The 23,699-nt window shown below is 46.9% G+C and overlaps 1 non-coding gene and 1 pseudogene across 1 annotated transcript; both read right to left on the bottom strand.

The window, feature by feature from the left end:
• Positions 1-5,866: 5,866 nt before the first annotated feature.
• On the bottom strand, positions 5,867-6,838 carry LOC127033197 (olfactory receptor 6B1-like; annotated as a pseudogene).
• An 11,289-nt stretch (positions 6,839-18,127) lies between these two features.
• On the bottom strand, positions 18,128-18,200 carry TRNAK-CUU (transfer RNA lysine (anticodon CUU)). Its single transcript has one exon. It is a non-coding gene; the product is annotated as a tRNA-Lys (tRNA).
• Between the last annotated feature and the right edge of the window lie 5,499 nt (positions 18,201-23,699).

Genomic DNA, 23,699 nt, shown 5'->3' with positions numbered 1-23,699 from the left:
AAACCATAGAGGAAAGGAGAGCAACAGGTTGTCATTCTGGGAAATCTACACTAGATGGCAGCAGAGTAGAGGAAATGAGGGGGGGGGGTGTCAGAAATACTGACCAGTGACCAAGATTTCAGTAGGCAATACAATAATGGGAAAGTTATACTGTAAAATGGCCACTAGGTGGAAGCATGTTGTAAGCATGGAATATGGGCAGCTACTTTCAAACATGCCCATTAGATGGCAGCATCTCTTGAATACTAATAAAGGGGCAGTGCAAGTACATTATAACTGGCCATCACCTTGGACAGATATCTCCCAAAAATGTAAGCTGGTGTTTGTCCATGTGCAGCAGGGTGACCACCTGCTCCAGCCTGAAAGGGGTTGGAAGAGCCCTGCAGAGGGCTGGGCCTGGGCAAGGTAAAAAGCTGGCTGATTAGGGGAAGTGGCTGCAGCTGGGGCCATGCCCCAAACTGGGCAACAGGGCCTTCTAAGAAGGCCAGGGAAGCCTGAAGTGTCAGTGTCCCTCTGCCTGTAGAGCGAGATGGGCCTGGCTGCAGGGAGCTAGAGACAGGGTACCTGAGTGCAGCAGGACTGGGGAACTCCAGCCTGGAAAGCCCCAGGCTGCGGCCTAGCACAAGGCCAACAATCTATTTTTGACCAGTTAAATGACGTCCTTGGCATTCTTAAAATTGACTGGTCATCAGTGATGTCTGTCTGTTTTGATGGAGCATCTACTATGTCTGGATGTCCTGCAGGAGTAGAAATGAAATGTAAAGAAAGAAACAGTGAAATACTCTAGGTACAGTGCTCTGCGCATTGTTTGAACCTCATCCTAGTAGATGCATGCACTTCAAGTAAACAAAACAGAACTATCTGTGATTTTTTTGTTCTTATTCAGACTCTTTATGCCTTCATGGAGGGACGTCCTGTGCAAGATGCGGTAATGGAGAAGATTTCACAAGAAGTAGGGGTCCGGAGTGCTGGAGACAGGTAGAGAGACTACAGCACAATCAGTCAGAAAGATGAAGTGCCAATGGAAATTTCAAGGTATTTTTCCCACTTTGAACTTTAGCGTCCAAAAAGTGGGCACCTGCATGTACCCTTCTAAGCTTAATTCCTAGCTTAGATCTGATAGCGCTGCCACCAACCAGAAATTCCAGTGTCTGGTACACTCCCTGTCACCCCAAAACCTTCCCTGGGGGACCCAGGACCCAAACCCCTTGGTTCTTAAAACAAGGAGAAATAAACCATTTCCCCTCCTTCCCCCTCCAAGACTTTCCCCTCCCTGGGTTACCCTGAAAGGCTACACTGATCCAAACTCCTTGGATCTTAAAACAGAAAGGAATTAACCTTCCCCCCACCTCCTTTCCTCCCCACCAATCCCCTGGTGAGTTTAGACCCAATCCCCTTGGGTCTTAAACAAGGAAAAAAATCAATCAGGTTCTTAAAAAGAAAACTTTTAATTAAAGAAAGAAAAAGTAAAAATTATCTCTGTAAAACCAGGATGGAAAATGTTTACAGGGTCTTCAGCTTATATAGACTAGAGGGACTCTCTCCCCTTTAGCCTAAGATACAAGTTACAGCAAACAGAGGTAAAAATTCTTCCAGCAAAATACACATTCAAAAGTTAAGAAAACAAACATAAGACTACTCCGCCTTTTCTAGCTAGTACTTACTATTCAGAACATGAGAGACTGTTTCAGAAAGATTGGAGAAAGACCTGGTTGCACGTCTGGCCCCTCTTAGCCCCAAGAGCGAACAAAGAACAACACAAACAGCACAAACAAAGAGTTCCCTCCACCGAGATTTGAAAGTATCTTGTCCCCCAATTGGTCCTCTGGTCAGGTGTCAGCCAGGTTTACTGAGCTTCTTAACCCTTTACAGATAAAAGGGACATTAACCCTTAACTATCTGTTTATGACAGGAACTGATGCAGAGTTTGGATCCAGGCATCAGAACATTTACTTGGGCGGTGGTAAGGGGTTTTTGTAGGGAAATAATAATGAACACTAGATTTGTTTATGGGTAAACCAATGATTTAAGGGAGTATAACAAAGTTGTTTGGTCCAGGCTACACAATAAGAACTGATCATTTCTGGCTATGGGCGGTGTTCATTTGAGGGGGCTCCTAATGCAATTGGGTCATTTCAGTATTTTGGATATCAATAGAGGATTTATTACTAGAACTGATCTGATATTTTCTGAGCTGGGTGTGTACAGGCATGGGTTAATTTCCATCTGGAGCAGAGATTTCCTATCATGCAATGCTTCCCTGCTTTCCTGATCCCAGAGTTCGGTGTGGTTCTTTCCTGGGAATCTCTGTTCTGCATTCTGTATGCTAATAGAGATGCCTCCCTTTCCCATCTTTGAAGCAAATGATGCTGGGGAGTTTCCTTAATTATATCACCCTTGTCTGGAGGGGCTTAGGTGTGTCTCCCACTGCCTTTTCATTGCTTTTTGTAAGTCTTTCTTCTGATCAGCTTTGGTTCAAGCAGAGGCTGGGGGATGAGGCCTTTGTGAGTCAGACTGCAGAGCTCCTTGACACTGTGGGATGGGGGCAGGGGGGACCTGCCAGACATGGGTTGAGGGAGACCCTGGAGCTCCAAGCCGCCAACAGTGGTGGGGGCCCCAGAACCAGTTCAACAGCTACACAATGCCGCTACATTTTCACAATATTCTACTGCCTGTGACCCGTCCCTGACTTTTACTATAAATATCTGACAAAATGAATGATCTGGATGATGGGAGGGATTGCACCCTCAGCAAGTTTGCAGATGACACTAAAAGTATGGCCACACTTGCTGCTGTACAGCGCTGTGAGTTAAACCTGCCTTCATACAGCTGAGTAGGGAAAGCGCTGCAGTCTGTCCACACTCAGGGCTGGTTCAAGGATATTTTGCACCCTAGGTGAAATTTCCACCTTGAGCCCTGCCCCTGGCCAAGGCCATCCCTAGTTATTGCTGGGAGGCTGTGTGGGGGCCCAGGCCTCCATGAGGTGAGGCTGGCCCCAGGCCTCTGTGGGGGCATTATGTGGAGCCCTTCCCCAGGCCTCTGTAGGGGATGGGGGCTGGCCACTTCCTGCAGGAAATGGAGTGACTCAGCCCCAGCCTGGTCCACAACCCTGGCTCCCAGCGAGTGCAAGGTGGGTGGTTCTCTCCTCTCCCCAAGCCTGGGAGCCAGGGGAGTGAAGCAGGCTGGGGCCAGATCATTCCACTTCCCGCAAGAGGTAGACAGCCCTCTGTGCCCCACAGAGGCCTGGTGCCAAACCTCGCCCCCTCCCCCCGCTCTCTTCTACTGGATCCGCCCTTTGATCTGCCAGAGTGTGCATCCTCGCTCGTCCCCAGAGCACTGCTTTACCGCATTATATCTGAATTTGTGTTATATTGGGTGGTGTTATATTGGGGTAGAGGTGTACCTCCAAAGATCAGGGAGCAAAGTCTGCCTCCAAGTAAGGATGGAGTGAGGGCAGCTGCAGCAGCGGATGTTACTGCACCTGCTCAGTTCAGGGAATTCTAGGAGGGAGCTTTTTGTTTCGTCACTGGCCATGCCGTGAACCAAAGTCAGGCCATGTATTACAGCAGATGCTTACAAGTTCACTGTCCGATACATGACCTAGGCAAAGGTATTACTAACATTGCTAACACACTCCAGGAGATTAGCCCAGGCACATCCTGACCCAACACCAGATAAGAGGGTTTGACAGAAGGGATGTTCGGCCCGAGACATCTGGAGCAAGGTACAAGGGGAGGTAACAAGAAGATGTCATGAAACATGTGAGGTGGGACGTAAGTTGTTTATCTCAGTCTATAAATGTCGGGGTACCTCAATTTAACCCTTTGTGTGGCCCAGGGGACAGCAGAAATTCCCGCAGCTGACTGAGCTGCTCCGTGGCACTGGGCACTAGCATGTTAGTGTATCTGTAACCACAGAACCAGGATGCTAGAACTGTGCCTTGAGGGCAATAAACCTGGCTGAGTGCCTTTGTCACAAAACTGTGCCTGTGGTCTTTCTTGCTGGGTAGTAGTATCAAGGGGGAAGGGAAATGGTTTATCCCCCTTTGTTGTGAGACTCAAGGCATCTGAGTCTTGGGCTCCCCCATGGAAGGTTTTGGGGAGACCACAGTGAGCTAGGCACTGTATAATTCCTGGCTGGTGGCAGCAATTACCAGGTCCAAGATGGTAACTAAGCTTGGAGGTTTTCATGCTAACACCCATATTTTGGACGCTAAGGTCCAGATCTGGGAAGAAATGTTATGACAAGTACTATCGATGTCTGCTGAACCATCTATCTGCCCAGGCCTGGGACAGCATACGGAGAGAGCAGGCAAGCACGCCAACTGACAATAGTTTGCAGAGGGCTATGATGGCAAGTAGCACAATTTCAGGGGTGGTAGATTTCCCAGGAAACATCCCCACCTATGCTGCCCCAGGATTTACTATTTTTATTGTCCAAACATTTATTTTGATCAAAAATGGCTTTTTTATGGATATAAAAAATTGGTTAAAAATTGGTCTCCACTCCACCTAGTGCCCAGTTAAAAATTCCGTGATGGTACCACGGTTATGGCCACATCCCTCCCTGGTCTTTCCACTTAGATGGACAACAGTGACCTGAGCTCTGGCTGGATTCTGCGTTGTATCCTTAGGGGCATAAGAAACGAGCAGTAGCAACAAATATGATGATGTCACCCATGGTGTTTTGTTGGTATTAGACAGTCTGAATTTGATTACAAGACTTTATTATCTTACATAGAGAAAGAATGAACAGGGGATATACCCAGGGATTTACTTTCACTGTTAATGAATTTTAATGCCTTACACAATGTCAACTCTATGTGGTTTCAGAAGCTGTACACACTCCTCACGGAGGGTGAACATTTTGCCAACACCCTGGAGAAAAATACCATCATACTGTATGTATCACTGCTGAACATGAGAGAGTGACAGAGCTGTCAACATCCTCACTTTCCTGGAAGATGTGTTACATGGACACAATGGGGGACCATAAAGACCGTCTCAGTAAGTCCATGCTGTTGCGGAAAAGACCACCACCTTGTCAATTGATCAGACAGCCTGAGGCTCCTTTTATTGATAAATCATCAATACATGTGTGCACACACAGAGAGACAGCGTGTCCCCTAGCAAGGGTTAATCCGCTCTCCCGAACTGATTTTTGCCAGAGCTTATAAAGTGTAAAACCACAAATTATCATATTTTGCTTACACATAAACCATAACCTTATTTGGCTATCATATGACATAAATTGCAGAAGAGCAATTAATATTATCCTTATATGGTATAACATATATAAAATTGCAAGCTCTTATCTTTTACTTCCTCATGGATGTTTATGTGATTGTCAGAAGACCCTGACATCAGTTATTGTACTTGCGGTCAAGCTGACCAGCCTCACAAGGCCCTTTGGGATTCAGTGTCTGGTGTTCAGTTCCCGATTCTGGCCAGCTGTTTCTATGCTGATACTTAGATTATTTATGCTAACGCAGGCCTTTTTAGTATGTTACCTTAGGGCAGTGATGAGCTGGTTATTAGGGGACTTTTGAGTTTTTCCCTTATGCTAGCAGTATGATCATGGTTTGCGTATAACAAAACTGTTTTCTGGGAGTGCAGTTCCGCAGTGGTTAAGATAGCAGCTTATTATTTTTCTTTGTATTAGTGGTCTTAAGGCCTAGGATCTATACTTATGATTTATTATAGGTGATGTATCTTAGATGAGGGGGGTTAATTTTCCATATCAATGTAGATCATCTCCTTTACTTTTTCACATTAGTGCTGAGATTTTCAATGGGAGTTTTCAACTTAATTTTAATGCGGGCTGATTGCTTAAATCACCCAGGCAGCTTTGAAAACCTCAGACTAAGTTATTCTCTAGGAGTCGCCGCATGTTTTGGTGAAAGCCACATATTTACTGACTGCTTGCACAAGGTTTCCTTGACCTCTCTGTTTCTCAGGCTGTAGATGAGGGGGTTTACCAGGGGAGTCAGGACTGTGTAGCAAAGAGAGACCACTTTGTTCAGGTCTCTGAGTATATCATGTTTTGGTAGCAGGTACACAATCTTTATAGGTGCATAGAAAATTATCACCACAATGAGGTGAGAGGAGCAGATGGAAAAGACCTTTTGTTTCCTGATGGTGAAAGGGATTCTCAGGATGGTGGCGATGATACACACGTAAGATGTCAGGGTTAGTAGGAAAGGAGGCAGGGTGAATATGGACGCTAATATGAAAGCCAGCAATATGACCTGGTGGGTGTCACTGCAGGAGAGTTCCATCAGTGGGATGACATCACAATGGAAATGGTCAATTTCATTTGGGCCACAGAATATTAACTGTGATAGAAATAAGACAAAGATGGCAATAGTCAAAAAACCATTTAACCATGACCCAGCAGCCAACTGGAGGCAAACCCTGCTATTCATAAGAGTTGAATAGTGCAGGGGTTTACATATCGCTAAATACCTGTCATAAGACATCACTGCTAGGAGTTAGCATTCTGCACATGCCAGAGAACCAAAGAAATACTGTTGTGTGAAGCAGCCACTGACTGAGATCGTTCTGTCCACAGTCAGGAGAATGACCAGCAACCTGGACAGGGGGGTTGAGGTGTAGCAGGTCTCCAGGCAGGAAAATTTGCCCAGAAAGAAGTACGTGGGGGTGTGAAGGTGCTGGTCACCCACAATGAACACCACAATGAGGGTGTTCCCTGCCACGGTTGCCATGTAGATCACTTGGAACATCAGGAAGAGAAGAATTTGCAGGTCAAGGGGATCCCCGAATCCCAGAATGATGAATTCTGTGATGGCCGTTTGGTTTCCCCAGTCTCTGTCTGCCATGATTTGAGTCCAGGAAGAATAAAACTCGTGAGAGAGACAAGCTTTTGAGAGCTAGAGAACTTGTCTCTCTCTCCAACCAAAGTTGGTCCAGTAAAAGATATCACCCACCTTGTGTCTCTAATATCCTCGGACCAACACGGTTACAACAACACTAAAAAAACTAAAGGGAATGATTAAAAAAGATGTGACAAGGAAACTTTCTGTGCTTGTTTCATTTAAATTAAGATGATTGAAAGCAGCCTTTTTCTTCTGCAAAGTAAAGTTTCAAAGCTGTATTAAGTCAATGTTCAGGTGGAAACTTCTGAAAGAACCACCATAACATTTTGTTCAGTTACAAACATTCCAAAGTTAGGAACAACCTCCATTCCCAAGGTGCTCCTAGCTCTGAGGTTCTCTTGTACTTGCACTGCCCCTTTATTAGTAGTCAAGGTATGCTGCCATCTAGGGGCATTTTTGGAAATAGCTGCCCATATCTCAGCTTTACAGCTTGATACCACCCACTTTCCCATTATTGTGTTGGTCGCTGAAATCTGTTGGGCACTAGTCAGTATTTCTGACCTCCCCCGTCCCTCACTTCCTCTACTCTGATGCCATTTAGTGTCCATTTCCCGGCATGACAGCCTGTTACTCTGCTATCCAGGAGTGCATTCTTTTTGCTTTCCCATTCTTGACTCTTATTTCACCTGGTGCCCATTATTTAGTAGAACAGCTCATTTCTCACTATTTAACATCTGCTTCTATCCACATTCATTACATAGCACAGAGGTCTTTTTCTCTTCAGTGCTCTTTACTCACCACTTATACACCATGATACAGCTTCACCTCCCTTTTCACTTCCCTCAGTTGGTCATTTAGCAACATAACATCTCCTTTCTTGCCCTTCCACTTTGGCTGCTGTCCACTGGGCAGCACCGCTACACCTGTCCCATTCCTCTGCCCTCTAGTGTCCCTGCACAGCATAATCTAATCTTATCTCATTTCTTATCTACTGCTGGATGTGCACTGTTCCAAATTATAGCTACTAGGAACCAAATCATTGATCATGATTGCAACATTAGTGGCTACAAGAGCACATACAACAGCAGCGGCTTTCAAAGTATTAGCAGGGGTTTCCCATCCATCCCCTGCATCTGTTTCCAATGGAAAAGCGTAGATTGACCCTACCATGACCGAATCCCCATTGCTTTCCAGGCTGAGATTCTCAGAGGTGTCTATGGAAGTTAAGTTTCAGAGTAGCAGCCGTGTTAGTCTGTATCTGCATCTAAGAAGTGGGTTTTAGCCCATGAAAACTTATGCTCAAATAAATTTGTTAGTCTTTAAGGCCTGGTCTACACTATACGTTTATACCGAATTTATCAGCGTTAACCCGATTTAACGCTGCACCCGTCCACACAGCGAAGCCCTTTATATCAGTATAAAGTGCTCTTAAAACCCATTTCTGTACTCCACTCCGACGAGGGGTGTAGCGCTGAAATCCGTATTGCCATGTCGGATTAGGGTTAGTGTGGCCATAATTCAACGGTATTGGCCTCCAGGTGGTATCCCACAGTGCACAATTGTGACCGCTCTGGAAAGCCATCTGAACTCAGATGCACTGGCCAGGTAGACAGGAAAAGCCCAGCGACCTTTTGAATTTCATTTCCTGTTTGACCAGCGTGGAGAGCTCACCAGCACAGGTGACCACACACAGCTCATCAGCACAGGTAACAATGCAGTCTCCTGAGACTCGAAAAAGAGCTCCAGCATGGACTGCATGGGAGGTACTGGATCTGATCACTGTATGGGGAGAGGATTCTGTGCTAACAGAACTCCTTTCCAAAAGACGAAATGAAAAAACATTTGAAAAAATTTCCAAGGCCATGATGCAGAGAGGCCACACCAGGGACTCAGTACAGTGCCGTGTGAAAGTTAAGGAGCTCAGACAAGCCTACCAGAAAACCAAAGAAGCAAACAGAAGGTCCGGGGCAGGGCCAAAAACATGCTGCTTCTATGCTGAGCTGCATGCAATTCTAGGGAGGTCCGCCACCACTACCCCACCCTGTCCATGGACTCTGAGGTGGGGATGGTAATCTCAGCCATGCCTGAGGATTCTGCGGACGGGGAATAGGAGGAGGAGGAGGAAGAGGGGGGTGAGCTTGCAGAGAGCACACAGCACTCTGTTCTTCCCAACAGCCAGGAGCTTTTTCTCACCTTGATGGAATTACCCTCCCAGCCCTCCCAAGCCACTAGCCCAGACAATGAAACCATGGAAGGGACCTCTGGTGAGTGTACCTTTGTAAATATAAAATATGGTTTAAAAGCAAGTGTTTTTTAATGATTAATTTGCCCTGAGGACTTGGGATGCATTCGCGGCCAGTACAGTTACTGGAAAAGTCTGTTAACATGTCTGGGGATGGCGCAGAAATCCTCCAGGGACATCTCCATGAAGCTCTCCTGGAGGTACTCCAAAAGCCTTTGCAGAAGGTTTCTGGGCAGCGCAGCTTTATTCCATCCTCCATGGTAGGACACTTGACCACGCCATGCATGTAGCAAGTAATCTGGTATCATTGCATGACAAAGCCTAGCTGCATATGGTCCCGGTGATTGCTGGCATTCAAGCAACATCCGTCTTTATCTCACTGTGTTATCCTCAGGAGAGTGATATCTTTCATGGTAACCTGGTTGAAATTCAGAAATTTAATTAAGGGGACAGAGATGGCCATTCCTACTGGGCTGTTTGCCTGTTGCTTAAAAGAAATCCTTCCTTGTAGGGGGAAGGGGGCATGAGTGGTGCTGAGCTTTTACACGTTTGGCTAGCAGGGATCTTCCCTGCTATCAGCCACGCGGTGGGAGGGGGCGGGGGGTGTTTAGCAGTGATCTTCCATGATACCAGCCACGCGGTGGGGGGAGGGGTAAAGCGATCATCCCAGAGAATTGGATGAGGGTTGGTTTCTGCTGCTGCATGTTAACAGGAAAGAAGCAGCACTGAATGGGCTTTGCTTGGTATTTGGTAAAGGAGGGCACTGGATACATGAAGGTTGCAGAAGACAATGGCTTACCATGGCTGCATGCAAGCTGAATTCTGCTGCCCAGATCTGCGTCTGTGAGATCTCTAACACCAGAGCCGCAGGCACTCAATATTAAAATGCAAAATGTGACCTTGTAGTGAAATCACATGTGCTATGTAAGGTGACTAGTGTTGTTCACTGTGAAAGAGTATAAGCATTGTTCTGTAAAATGTATCTTTTTAAATACTTCTCTCCCTTTTTTCCCTCCCTCATGCAACTGCAAATTTTTCAAGCCTCCCTACTCCATCCCAAAGGCTATCTCAGATAAGGCAGTGGAAAAAAAAGACTCTAGATGAAATGTTCTCGGAAATCATGGAAGTGACCCGCAGTGAAAGAGTTCATCTGAATGAGTGGAAGGACGTGGTATCAAATTACAGAAAAGATACCAGTGAACGTGAGGACAGGAGGGACACTTGAGATGAGAGGTGGCGTCAGGAAGATCAGAGGAGGCATGATGCAATGCTGGGGCTGCAGCGTGATCAAACTGACATGCTCCGGCATCTGATGGAGCTTCAGGAAAAGCAGCAAGATCACAGAGTGCCGCTGCAGCCCCTGTGTAACCACCGTCACCCCTCACCATGTTCCATATCCTCCGCATCCAGATGTGTAAGAACACATGGTGGAGGCTCTGTGCACCCGCCCACTCCACCCCCGTGGACAGCCCAACCAAAAGGCTGTCATTATTTTGAATTTTTTTTAGTGGCCTTTTCCTTCCCTCCTATCCTCCTCCGAAACCACACCTGGGCTATCTTGTCAGTTCTCTCCCTCTTTTTATAATGAATTAATAAAGAATACATGATTTTTAAACGATAGTGACTTTATTTCCTTAAGCAAGCTGTAATCGAAGGGGGAGGGTGGGTTGTTTACAGGAAACGAGTCAATCAAGGGAGGGGGTTCATCAAGGGGAAACAAACACAGCAGTCACACCGTACCCTGGCCCATGAAGAAACTCGTTTTCAAAGCTTCTCTGATGCGCACCACTTCCTGGTGTACTCTTTTAATCGCCCTGGTGTCTGGCTGCGCATAATCAGCGGCCAGGTGATTTGCCTCAGCCTCCCACCCCACCATAAAGGTCTTTTCCTTACTCTCACCGAGATTGTGGAGCACACAGCAAGCAGCAATAACAAAGGGGATATTGGTTTGGCTGAGGTCTGAGCGAGTTCGTAATGTGTGCCAGCATGCCTTTAAACGGCCAAATGCACATTCTACCACCATTCTGCACTTGCTCAGCCTGTAGTTGAACAGCTCCTGACTACTATATAGGCTGCCTGTGTATGGCTTCATGAGCCATGGCATCAAGGGGTAGGTTGGGTCCCCCAGGATAACTGCAGGCAATCCAACATCCCCAACTGTTATTTTCTGGTCTGGGAAGTAATTCCCTTGCTGCAGCCGTTTAAACAGAGTAGTGTTCCTGAAAACGTGAGCGTCATGAGTGCTTCCTGGCCATCCCGCGTGGATGTTGGTGAAATGTCCCTTGTGATCCACCAGTGCTTGCAGCACCCTTGAAAAGTACCCCTTCCGGTTTATGTACTGGGTGCCCTGGTGCTCCAGTGCCAAGATACGGATATGGGTTCCATCTGTCGCCCCCCCCCCACACAGTTAGGGAATTCCATTGCAGCAAAGCCATCCACTATGACCTGCACATTTCCCAGAGTCACTACCTTTCGTAGCAGCAGCTTTGGCTGCTTGCATCACAGCAGCCCTCACAGTAGATTTTCCCACTCCAAATTGATTCCCGACTGACCGGTAGCTGTCTGGCGTTGCAAGCTTCAAGAGGGCTATTGCCACGTGCTTCTCATCTCTGAGGGTTGCTCTCATCTTTGTATTCTGGCATTTCGGGGCAGGGGAAAGCAAGTCACAAAGTTCCATGACAGTGCCCTTACGCATGCGAAAGTTTTGCAGCCACTGGGAATCATCCCAAACCTGCAAAACTGTGTGGTCCCACCAGTCTGTGCCTGTTTCCTGGGCCCTAAATCGGCGTTCAATGGCTAGAACTTGCTCCATTACCATCAGGATCTCCAAAGTGCATGGGGCTGTGATTTGAGAGAATTCTGTGTCCATGTCCTCATCACTCTCAACGCCATGCTTCCGTAGGCTCCCTCTCCTCGCGTGGGATTGCAGGTCCTGGTTCAGGATAGACTGCACGATAATGCACGAGGTGTTTACAATGTTCATGATTGCTGTCTTGAGCTGAGCAGGGTCCATACTTGCTCTGCTATGGTGTTTGCACAGTTCACCCAGAAAAAAAAACTCAAAACGGTTGTCTGCTGCTTTCATGGAGAGAGGGGTGAGGCTTTACCCAGAACCATCCGCGACAATGCTTTTTGCCCCATTAGGCACTGGGATCTTAACCCAGAATATCAAGGGGCGGCGGGGGGAGACTGTGGGAGCTATGGGATAACTATGGGATAGCTACTCACAGTTCACTGCTCTGGAAATCGAAACTAGCCTCGGTACATGGACGCACACGGACGAATTAAAAATGGATTCTGTAAAATCGGAATAATCCTGTAGTGTAGACATACTCTAAGAAAACTCCTAGAAAAGGGCTCTGTCAATATTGCAAGGGAGATTAAAACCAGGCCACTTCAAGAGGGCATATCAGAAGCGGAACTTGAACCCACTACTCTTGAGGAAAATTAGAAGCCCCACTTGTGGGAAAGACAGAGCCTTGAGTCTGGCGCCTTAGACCACTCAGCCATCCTGACGCTATGACATCAAGCAGGTCTCTCAACCTTCGTTTTCGTCCACATGGTATGAGCCGCTCAAGGAGGTCAAGACAGCGTCTCTCTTTCAACATCTACATCACATCTGGTTTTTAGACACCATCACCCTCATCTAAAGTTGCAGGTTTCCTACAACCCTGTTCTTTCTAAGTTGTTCTAATCTCCCAAGAGGAACAATTCTTCTCCGCTTTATTTACCTCCATCGCAGTCCTCTCCACCTCTTCTTCTGCCTACCTAGTGGCTCTTGGATGGAAAAAGGTCCTTGAGCTGATAGAATTTCTGAGATAGAAACTGAGAGAGGGGCTTTGAGACCTCCTGATAGGATGTTGACACAATCTAAGAGGGCTCTTGGTTGTAGCTGCCTCCTATCTCTGCTCCCTAGGTTGTCAATTCTGTACCCTCAGGAAGCAGCCAAACTACAGTAGGTAGAGCACCCACTTTAGGGCTCAAGCCCAAACCCTGAGACTAAGAGTCTTGCCGTCCATTTATCAGTGTTTACTGTACTGCTCCCTTCTTTCTCCACCTGTAGGTTTGACATCCATACCTGCCCAACATCAAGCAATGCCAACTTTCTGGTGGGGAATAAACTGGAATTTACCCAACTAGGTGCCTTGAACGCAAGGATTCTGGAAGTATTGAAAATTTCCTCTAACTTCTCTTGCCGCTACACTACAGAAGCTCCTCAGCAAGTACTCTCCCAGGCCACTTGTTGAGGTCATGTCAGGAGTGGGATTTGAACCCACATCTCTTGAGGGAGACCAGAAGCCCCACTTGTGGGAAAGACAAAGCCTTGAGTCTGGCACCTTAGATCACTCGGCCATCCTGACGCTGCAACACCAAACAGCTCTCTCAACCCTCGTTTTCGTCCACATGGTATGAGCCACTCAAGGAGGTCAAGACAGCGTCTCTCTTTCAACACCTACTTCACATCTGGATTTTAGACACCATCACCCTCATCTAAAGTTGCAGGTTTCCTACAACCCTGTGTGTTCTGAGGTGTTCTAATCTCCCCCCTCACTTATTCGGGGAATAAAAGATGGACACTAGGATAGAGGCAGAATAGAGACACTTAGCTTAATGAGAACCTCAAAGTCCCGCACGGCGGGCCACATAGTCAAGCAGCCAGCCCTCACAATCGGTACCGGCCTTGTTTGTTTTTTCTTCCAAAATAGCTCAGCACTCAGGGTGTTGAGCCCTTCTGGAAATCTTGCAAAAGAGTTTGGAGCCTGCACGGGAGTTGAGTTCTTATGAAAACGATGTTTTTCTTTTGTTTCACCAAGAAAATTGGGGAAAAAATATTAATCGAAGGTGAACCTGGATGTTTCTTGCTGTTTTTGTTCAGCTCCACTAGGCTGTTTCGAAAGCTGGTCCATTCCCCATTAGAGAGGGTAGAAGCAGAGAGAGCGAAGGAACCCCTGCGCTCAGCATCACCAGCTGAGCCCAAGGAAAAGCATTGAAACACGCTCAAATGACGCTTTAGGTTCATCCATCAGAATCACAAGAGCAAGACAAAGAAATCTCAAGAGGAAGAGTCCTCTGCTTTCATTTACCCCATCGCAACCCTCTTGACTTCTTCTTCTGCCTACCTAGAGGCTGGTCCAGGAAAATCACTCAGCTGATTATAATTTGGGCAGAGCAACCCAGGGAGGGCTTGTGCTCCCCCTCCATGTGAGCGGATGGCATTCTGGCTTGGTCTACGGGGGTGGGAGGTGTCTCTCAGCTTTGGCTTCCCCAGTTTGTCAACTCAGTTCAGGCAGGAAGCAGGCTCTCCTCGACCTTCGCAAGCCACTTTCTGTCCAAATTGGGAAACCGGTCCAGTGTCCATTCCCCTGTGAGAACAAGAGCAGAGAGTGAAGGAAGCCCTCTGCTCACTTTCACCAACTGAACCCAATCTGAGGCATTGAAAGAAAGGGAATTACGCTTCCCGTTCCTCCGTCAGGATCACCAGAGAAACAGGCAAAAATCCCGAGGAACAATTCTTCTCCTTGTTATCTACCCCCAAAGCAATCCTCTCCGCTTCTTCTGCCTCCCTCGAGGCTCTTCCAGGGAGAAAAATCATTGAGCTGATAGGATTTGGGGGATAGAAACCGAGAGAAGGGTTTGATAGCTCCTGAGAGGATGTTGACACGATCGAAGAGCTCTCTCGGTTTTAGAAGCCTCCTATCCTGGCTCCTTTGTTGTCCGTTCTGTGCCGTCAGGAAGCAGCGAAAGCAGGGTAGGTAGGGCATCTGGTGACGTTGCGCTCCATGCATTTTATGGAAATATGCTTATAAGTGTGAGTGTGATGTAAGTGGAATATGCTTTATGCAAAAGGTCTCTTGTAAGGTATCCTAAGAAAGGTTCTCAGCTACTGAAGATATGCCTCCTATTTGTATGCATGTCTCCTTCTTGTATCTGAAGCCAGAAACATGAAGTCTAACTCTGAGGTCCTGTTGTAATTGTGCAAAGCGTGGGCCACTAATGGTGGTTGAAAACCTTGACGGCTCCCATTGACCCAGACAATTGGTTGTAAATGGTTTTTTGACCTGCAAACCTTCCTGTGTACGTGTGGGCCAAGCCAGGAAGAATGGAAACTAGGGGTCTTACAGAGACCACGATACTGGAATCCATCTTAAATCTGGCCTTTTTCCACTTAGAAGGAAGGGTGAGGACCCAGAGAGACAAAAGATTCCCGCTTTATGCCAAAGCTAGAAAAGGGGGTGAAGCAGGACAAAGGGGCTGCCAGTCATGAGAAAACCCCTGCTAAGATGTCTGCTGGAAGTAAGAAGGACCGTAGCAGGGGGAAGGATTGGGCCCAGACTAGGAAGGAGTCTAGTGTGTGAAAGAAGCTGATTGGAACCACCTCTGAGGGTGAGCTATTCCCTGGAATCGGTTTCTTTATGTCTTAGGCTTAGGTTTTGTTTTATTTTGCTTGGTAACTTCCTTTGTTCTGTCTGCTATGACTTGAAACCACTTAACTCCTCCTTTTTATACTTAATAAAAATGACTTTTGTTTCTTAATAAACCCAGAGTAAGTGATTAATCGCTGGGAGAGCAAACCGCTGTGCATATCTCTCTGTCAGTGATCTAGAGGGTGAAGAATTTAGGAATTTACCCTGTGTAAACTTTATAGAGAGTACAAGGGATTTGTTTGGGCTTTTGGATCCCACCAGGAGCTGAGTGTCTGGGTGCTGGAGACGGGTGCTGAGCTGTTTTTAGTTAAAGTCTGCAGCTTTTGGGGGTGTGGCCCAGAGCCTGGGTCTGTGTTGCAGCAGGCTAGGGTGTCTTGCTCAACGAGGCAGGGTTCTGGAGTCCCAAGCTGGCAGGGAAAACGGGCTGGGAAGTGACTTCAGTCCAAGGGGATCTCTGTGACCGAACCCATCACAGTGGCGTGGTCGAGCAGGATATGTGCCCAGCTGATTGCTTTGAGACACTGGTAGTGATTTTTAAGTGTGTTGTCTGGAGGACAGACAAAGTGCTTATTCGGGAAGGGAAAGATGACTCCTTTGGTTGCAAAATTGACTGGGAAAGCTCTGGATATATTCAGTAAGATGCCTATTGCTGCGGTTTCAAACTATAGTCTATTTAAGGAATTGGTTTTGAAACAGGTTCAGATTATGCCCGAAACCTAGAGGGTTAAATTCACAACTCTTTCAACTCCCAGAGCCCTTCTACAGCACAGATGATTTGTATACACCTTCACCGTGAGCCAAACTGGCAGGTTTCCGGGAGCCCTGTGAGTCCTATGTTGTTTTAGTCTCCCTGCTGATTTATTCGGAGAATAAAAGATGGACACCAGAACTGAGGCAGACTACGGAGACCGCATTCTGAGAAAACAATGGTGAACCTCCAACGCCAGCAGTGTGGGCCACCTAGACAGGTAACCAGCACCCACCACCTTGACAAGCTTTTTTCCAAAATAACTCCTCTTTTGGAAAAATAGGTGGAGCCTTTTTGACAATCTGGCTAAAGATTTTAGTGCCTAACTGGGAGCCTAGTTCTTCTGAAAATCTGGCCCTAGTGGTGGGTGTGAGACCTTCTGAAAATTCTGGCCAATGTGTCTGGAAGCTCCAAGAACCATCACAACTTTCAGCATTTACTAGAAGAGGATGAACAAAACCTTCCTTCCTTGACCTACAATCAGCTTGAGCGCAGGCTGAGGTTTCAAGAGAATTGATTTCATTCTTAGATGCAATGAGAAACAAACACCCCCCTGTAGACATTGGAAGAGGGAGTCTGAAATGGATCTGCCACTAAACCCCGTTGCCTTTCATCAGTAGCCACCTGAGCAAGAGGGTAACCATTGGCCTAAAGGTGAAAGGCCCATAGCCCATGCTCAGAATCCTTCAGCAGCTAGATCTTAGGAATGGAAAAGCTTAATGATCTTTCTCTGGGGTGGTTACTTCCAAAGACTTGTGTATAGCGCTGGGTGAAAGATTTTTGGATGAATATTCTTTTTAGTGAAATATTTTGGTGGACCCAAAATGATTGTTTGGTTTCAGCAAGAAAAGTGAAAAAAAAAAGAAAAAAGATCTGCAATGTTGTACTAATTTAGGTTAGGCTAGGTAACAGGGAAAAACTAAATTGTTTGCACAAGTGAGCGTATTTGTCTGAAAGGGTGTAGAGTCAGGGCTTTAAGGGGCAGAGAGCCATATTGTAGTAGTTGGTAGCTTTGCTTTCCCCAGGGCCTCCAAAGAGTTTTCAAGCATTCTGCAGGAGGCCAGGAAGTTGCATTCTTCCTGTTGAAGGACAAGTTCGGAAGGAACGGTAGACTTTTGTTGAAAAGGGTAACTCCTTGAGGGGGAATTGAACACAGGCCGCGGGGGTGAAAGCACCATACCCTAACCACTAGACCACCAGGGATATTGCCTTAGGGTTGTTGGGCTTGACTTTCTAGGCCTACTTTCTGTCCAACTGAGGCCATTTGTTCTTCTTCAAAGGAGGTTAACACAAGCTCTGAGCTCTTTGTTTCCTTACGGCTCCCTTCTTATTTTTAGCACAGTCAACTGATATAAAAGAGAAACAGAAAATATCTTAAAACAATTTCCAGTATTGTTATACATTGAGGCCACGTCTTTTTGTTTGTTTGTTTGTTTGTTTGTTTGTTTTAGAAAAAAACAGTTTCATTGCTATTTTGTTTACTCTCCAAGGGCTTACAGAAATGTAGGAGGGATGAATAAGATGTGGTTGGAATCATCAGCCTCAAGCAGTCTCCACCCCAATGAAGAGGGCCGGTGGAGGATTTGAGAAAGAAGCAGTTACCTCAGCTACTGAGCACTGGCGAAGATATAGAAAGAAGTAGAGAAGCTCTGGATCCCTGAGGGAGCAATCAGCTTCTGAAAGGTTACTTTTTCCCTCTCTTGCCTGGGCTAGAAGAGCCTCAACTCTCTTAGGAGCATGGAGTAGTCAATTTCTCTTCTCTTCATGACCTACTAAAGGTCCCAGACAGCCTCAGCTGATTGAGAGGACAAAGAGGGGATTCCATTGTGCTCTGAGAACATAAGGGAGAGAGTGATGTCTAAGAGTGCAAGATCAAATGCCCGACGTGGGGCTCAAACCCACGACCCTGAGATTAAGAGTCTCATGCTCTACTGACTGAGCTAGTCAGGCTAGGCCTGAAGACCTTGCAAAGGCCCAGAGAGTGCAAAAGAAGAGCGAAGGAAGTTTCTTTGCATGCTGAGATTCATTTCCTGACATTTGCCTTCTTTGCTGGTTCCTTCGCTCTCCAGCTAGCAAACAGGGCCCGTTCCAAGGCTCGTTAGATGCTGGTGTCTAGACCAGAGAAGTGGGGTTCATCTAGCAGCTGCTCAGAGAAACCTGTGTGGGAGGGTGGAATTTAGGATTCTCCCACCAGGAGGAGGTGCTGTTTCTCAGCAAAAGCTTCTCAGCGCCCAAAGAGGGGGCAGACAGGACAGTTCCCCGGCGGCCGCCAGACACATCTTTTTGCAGGAAATCAGAACGCCCTGGGGTAAAACTCCTCCAAGGATGCGCGGCTCCAGGAATGTCAGAGAAGGGAAGGACTCTTTGCTTTAGGAGGTGGTTGCGAAAACCTGCAGGTCGTTAGGTCCCTCCGGCGTCCGATGAAACCATTTGTGGGGAAGGGGCCGGGGTAGACAAAGACAGGAAAGAAGGGCTTGCAGCCCCTGTGCAAACACCATGTTCCCGGCGGTCCAAGAGAAGTGAGTGGGGGTTTGAGCATTTTGACTGCTTTCTGAGAGCACAGAACTGACAACCTGGCAAAGCTCAGAGCCCCATTCCACAGAGTCAGAATGCTATCAGCTCCCAAGGAGGGGGAGCAACACCCGACCCGAAGTTTCTACGCAAGGACTCCTATCGGCTGCGTGTCCTTCCCTGAGAGGGTGGCGTTGGGATAAGCGAAAGGAGCGGAGGATTGTTCCTCTTGAGTTTTCTTTGAGTTGGTCTTGTGATCCTGAGGGAGGAAGCCGAAGCATCATTTGAGTTTGTTCACTGCCTTCGGTTGGGCTAAGGGTTGTGATCCTGAGCACAGGAGTTCCAGCTCTTAACCCCACAGGGGAATGGACAAAGGACGAACTTAATCTGTTGGACAGAAGGGAGCCTGAAAAAATCAGCGTATGCTTCCGGTTCCTTCATCAGGATCTCAAGAGAAACCCAGAAAATCCCAAGAGGAACAATTCTTCTCCGCTTTATTTACCTCCATCGCAGTCCTCTCCACCTCTTCTTCTGCCTACCTAGTGGCTCTTGGATGGAAAAAGGTCCTTGAGCTGATAGAATTTCTGAGATAGAAACTGAGAGAGGGGCTTTGAGACCTCCTGATAGGATGTTGACACAATCTAAGAGGGCTCTTGGTTGTAGCTGCCTCCTATCTCTGCTCCCTAGGTTGTCAATTCTGTACCCTCAGGAAGCAGCCAAACTACAGTAGGTAGAGCACCCACTTTAGGGCTCAAGCCCAAACCCTGAGACTAAGAGTCTTGCCGTCCATTTATCAGTGTTTACTGTACTGCTCCCTTCTTTCTCCACCTGTAGGTTTGACATCCATACCTGCCCAACATCAAGCAATGCCAACTTTCTGGTGGGGAATAAACTGGAATTTACCCAACTAGGTGCCTTGAACGCAAGGATTCTGGAAGTATTGAAAATTTCCTCTAACTTCTCTTGCCGCTACACTACAGAAGCTCCTCAGCAAGTACTCTCCCAGGCCACTTGTTGAGGTCATGTCAGGAGTGGGATTTGAACCCACATCTCTTGAGGGAGACCAGAAGCCCCACTTGTGGGAAAGACAAAGCCTTGAGTCTGGCACCTTAGATCACTCGGCCATCCTGACGCTGCAACACCAAACAGCTCTCTCAACCCTCGTTTTCGTCCACATGGTATGAGCCGCTCAAGGAGGTCAAGACAGCGTCTCTCTTTCAACACCTACTTCACATCTGGATTTTAGACACCATCACCCTCATCTAAAGTTGCAGGTTTCCTACAACCCTGTGTGTTCTGAGGTGTTCTAATCTCCCCCCTCACTTATTCGGGGAATAAAAGATGGACACTAGGATAGAGGCAGAATAGAGACACTTAGCTTAATGAGAACCTCAAAGTCCCGCACGGCGGGCCACATAGTCAAGCAGCCAGCCCTCACAATCGGTACCGGCCTTGTTTGTTTTTTCTTCCAAAATAGCTCAGCACTCAGGGTGTTGAGCCCTTCTGGAAATCTTGCAAAAGAGTTTGGAGCCTGCACGGGAGTTGAGTTCTTATGAAAACGATGTTTTTCTTTTGTTTCACCAAGAAAATTGGGGAAAAAATATTAATCGAAGGTGAACCTGGATGTTTCTTGCTGTTTTTGTTCAGCTCCACTAGGCTGTTTCGAAAGCTGGTCCATTCCCCATTAGAGAGGGTAGAAGCAGAGAGAGCGAAGGAACCCCTGCGCTCAGCATCACCAGCTGAGCCCAAGGAAAAGCATTGAAACACGCTCAAATGACGCTTTAGGTTCATCCATCAGAATCACAAGAGCAAGACAAAGAAATCTCAAGAGGAAGAGTGCTCTGCTTTCATTTACCCCATCGCAACCCTCTTGACTTCTTCTTCTGCCTACCTAGAGGCTGGTCCAGGAAAATCACTCAGCTGATTATAATTTGGGCAGAGCAACCCAGGGAGGGCTTGTGCTCCCCCTCCATGTGAGCGGATGGCATTCTGGCTTGGTCTACGGGGGTGGGAGGTGTCTCTCAGCTTTGGCTTCCCCAGTTTGTCAACTCAGTTCAGGCAGGAAGCAGGCTCTCCTCGACCTTCGCAAGCCACTTTCTGTCCAAATTGGGAAACCGGTCCAGTGTCCATTCCCCTGTGAGAACAAGAGCAGAGAGTGAAGGAAGCCCTCTGCTCACTTTCACCAACTGAACCCAATCTGAGGCATTGAAAGAAAGGGAATTACGCTTCCCGTTCCTCCGTCAGGATCACCAGAGAAACAGGCAAAAATCCCGAGGAACAATTCTTCTCCTTGTTATCTACCCCCAAAGCAATCCTCTCCGCTTCTTCTGCCTCCCTCGAGGCTCTTCCAGGGAGAAAAATCATTGAGCTGATAGGATTTGGGGGATAGAAACCGAGAGAAGGGGTTTGATAGCTCCTGAGAGGATGTTGACACGATCGAAGAGCTCTCTCGGTTTTAGAAGCCTCCTATCCTGGCTCCTTTGTTGTCCGTTCTGTGCCGTCAGGAAGCAGCGAAAGCAGGGTAGGTAGGGCATCTGGTGACGTTGCGCTCCATGCATTTTATGGAAATATGCTTATAAGTGTGAGTGTGATGTAAGTGGAATATGCTTTATGCAAAAGGTCTCTTGTAAGGTATCCTAAGAAAGGTTCTCAGCTACTGAAGATATGCCTCCTATTTGTATGCATGTCTCCTTCTTGTATCTGAAGCCAGAAACATGAAGTCTAACTCTGAGGTCCTGTTGTAATTGTGCAAAGCGTGGGCCACTAATGGTGGTTGAAAACCTTGACGGCTCCCATTGACCCAGACAATTGGTTGTAAATGGTTTTTTGACCTGCAAACCTTCCTGTGTACGTGTGGGCCAAGCCAGGAAGAATGGAAACTAGGGGTCTTACAGAGACCACGATACTGGAATCCATCTTAAATCTGGCCTTTTTCCACTTAGAAGGAAGGGTGAGGACCCAGAGAGACAAAAGATTCCCGCTTTATGCCAAAGCTAGAAAAGGGGGTGAAGCAGGACAAAGGGGCTGCCAGTCATGAGAAAACCCCTGCTAAGATGTCTGCTGGAAGTAAGAAGGACCGTAGCAGGGGGAAGGATTGGGCCCAGACTAGGAAGGAGTCTAGTGTGTGAAAGAAGCTGATTGGAACCACCTCTGAGGGTGAGCTATTCCCTGGAATCGGTTTCTTTATGTCTTAGGCTTAGGTTTTGTTTTATTTTGCTTGGTAACTTCCTTTGTTCTGTCTGCTATGACTTGAAACCACTTAACTCCTCCTTTTTATACTTAATAAAAATGACTTTTGTTTCTTAATAAACCCAGAGTAAGTGATTAATCGCTGGGAGAGCAAACCGCTGTGCATATCTCTCTGTCAGTGATCTAGAGGGTGAAGAATTTAGGAATTTACCCTGTGTAAACTTTATAGAGAGTACAAGGGATTTGTTTGGGCTTTTGGATCCCACCAGGAGCTGAGTGTCTGGGTGCTGGAGACGGGTGCTGAGCTGTTTTTAGTTAAAGTCTGCAGCTTTTGGGGGTGTGGCCCAGAGCCTGGGTCTGTGTTGCAGCAGGCTAGGGTGTCTTGCTCAACGAGGCAGGGTTCTGGAGTCCCAAGCTGGCAGGGAAAACGGGCTGGAAGTGACTTCAGTCCAAGGGGATCTCTGTGACCGAACCCATCACAGTGGCGTGGTCGAGCAGGATATGTGCCCAGCTGATTGCTTTGAGACACTGGTAGTGATTTTTAAGTGTGTTGTCTGGAGGACAGACAAAGTGCTTATTCGGGAAGGGAAAGATGACTCCTTTGGTTGCAAAATTGACTGGGAAAGCTCTGGATATATTCAGTAAGATGCCTATTGCTGCGGTTTCAAACTATAGTCTATTTAAGGAATTGGTTTTGAAACAGGTTCAGATTATGCCCGAAACCTAGAGGGTTAAATTCACAACTCTTTCAACTCCCAGAGCCCTTCTACAGCACAGATGATTTGTATACACCTTCACCGTGAGCCAAACTGGCAGGTTTCCGGGAGCCCTGTGAGTCCTATGTTGTTTTAGTCTCCCTGCTGATTTATTCGGAGAATAAAAGATGGACACCAGAACTGAGGCAGACTACGGAGACCGCATTCTGAGAAAACAATGGTGAACCTCCAACGCCAGCAGTGTGGGCCACCTAGACAGGTAACCAGCACCCACCACCTTGACAAGCTTTTTTCTAAAATAACTCCTCTTTTGGAAAAATAGGTGGAGCCTTTTTGACAATCTGGCTAAAGATTTTAGTGCCTAACTGGGAGCCTAGTTCTTCTGAAAATCTGGCCCTAGTGGTGGGTGTGAGACCTTCTGAAAATTCTGGCCAATGTGTCTGGAAGCTCCAAGAACCATCACAACTTTCAGCATTTACTAGAAGAGGATGAACAAAACCTTCCTTCCTTGACCTACAATCAGCTTGAGCGCAGGCTGAGGTTTCAAGAGAATTGATTTCATTCTTAGATGCAATGAGAAACAAACACCCCCCTATAGACATTGGAAGAGGGAGTCTGAAATGGATCTGCCACTAAACCCCGTTGCCTTTCATCAGTAGCCACCTGAGCAAGAGGGTAACCATTGGCCTAAAGGTGAAAGGCCCATAGCCCATGCTCAGAATCCTTCAGCAGCTAGATCTTAGGAATGGAAAAGCTTAATGATCTTTCTCTGGGGTGGTTACTTCCAAAGACTTGTGTATAGCGCTGGGTGAAAGATTTTTGGATGAATATTCTTTTTAGTGAAATATTTTGGTGGACCCAAAATGATTGTTTGGTTTCAGCAAGAAAAGTGAAAAAAAAAAGAAAAAAGATCTGCAATGTTGTACTAATTTAGGTTAGGCTAGGTAACAGGGAAAAACTAAATTGTTTGCACAAGTGAGCGTATTTGTCTGAAAGGGTGTAGAGTCAGGGCTTTAAGGGGCAGAGAGCCATA

Source organism: Gopherus flavomarginatus, chromosome 12 (assembly GCF_025201925.1).
Source record: "Gopherus flavomarginatus isolate rGopFla2 chromosome 12, rGopFla2.mat.asm, whole genome shotgun sequence".
NCBI classification, from domain to species: domain Eukaryota; kingdom Metazoa; phylum Chordata; order Testudines; family Testudinidae; genus Gopherus; species Gopherus flavomarginatus.
Note: the sequence above shows the minus strand (reverse complement) of the source record. Positions and strands in the feature narration are given on the sequence as shown.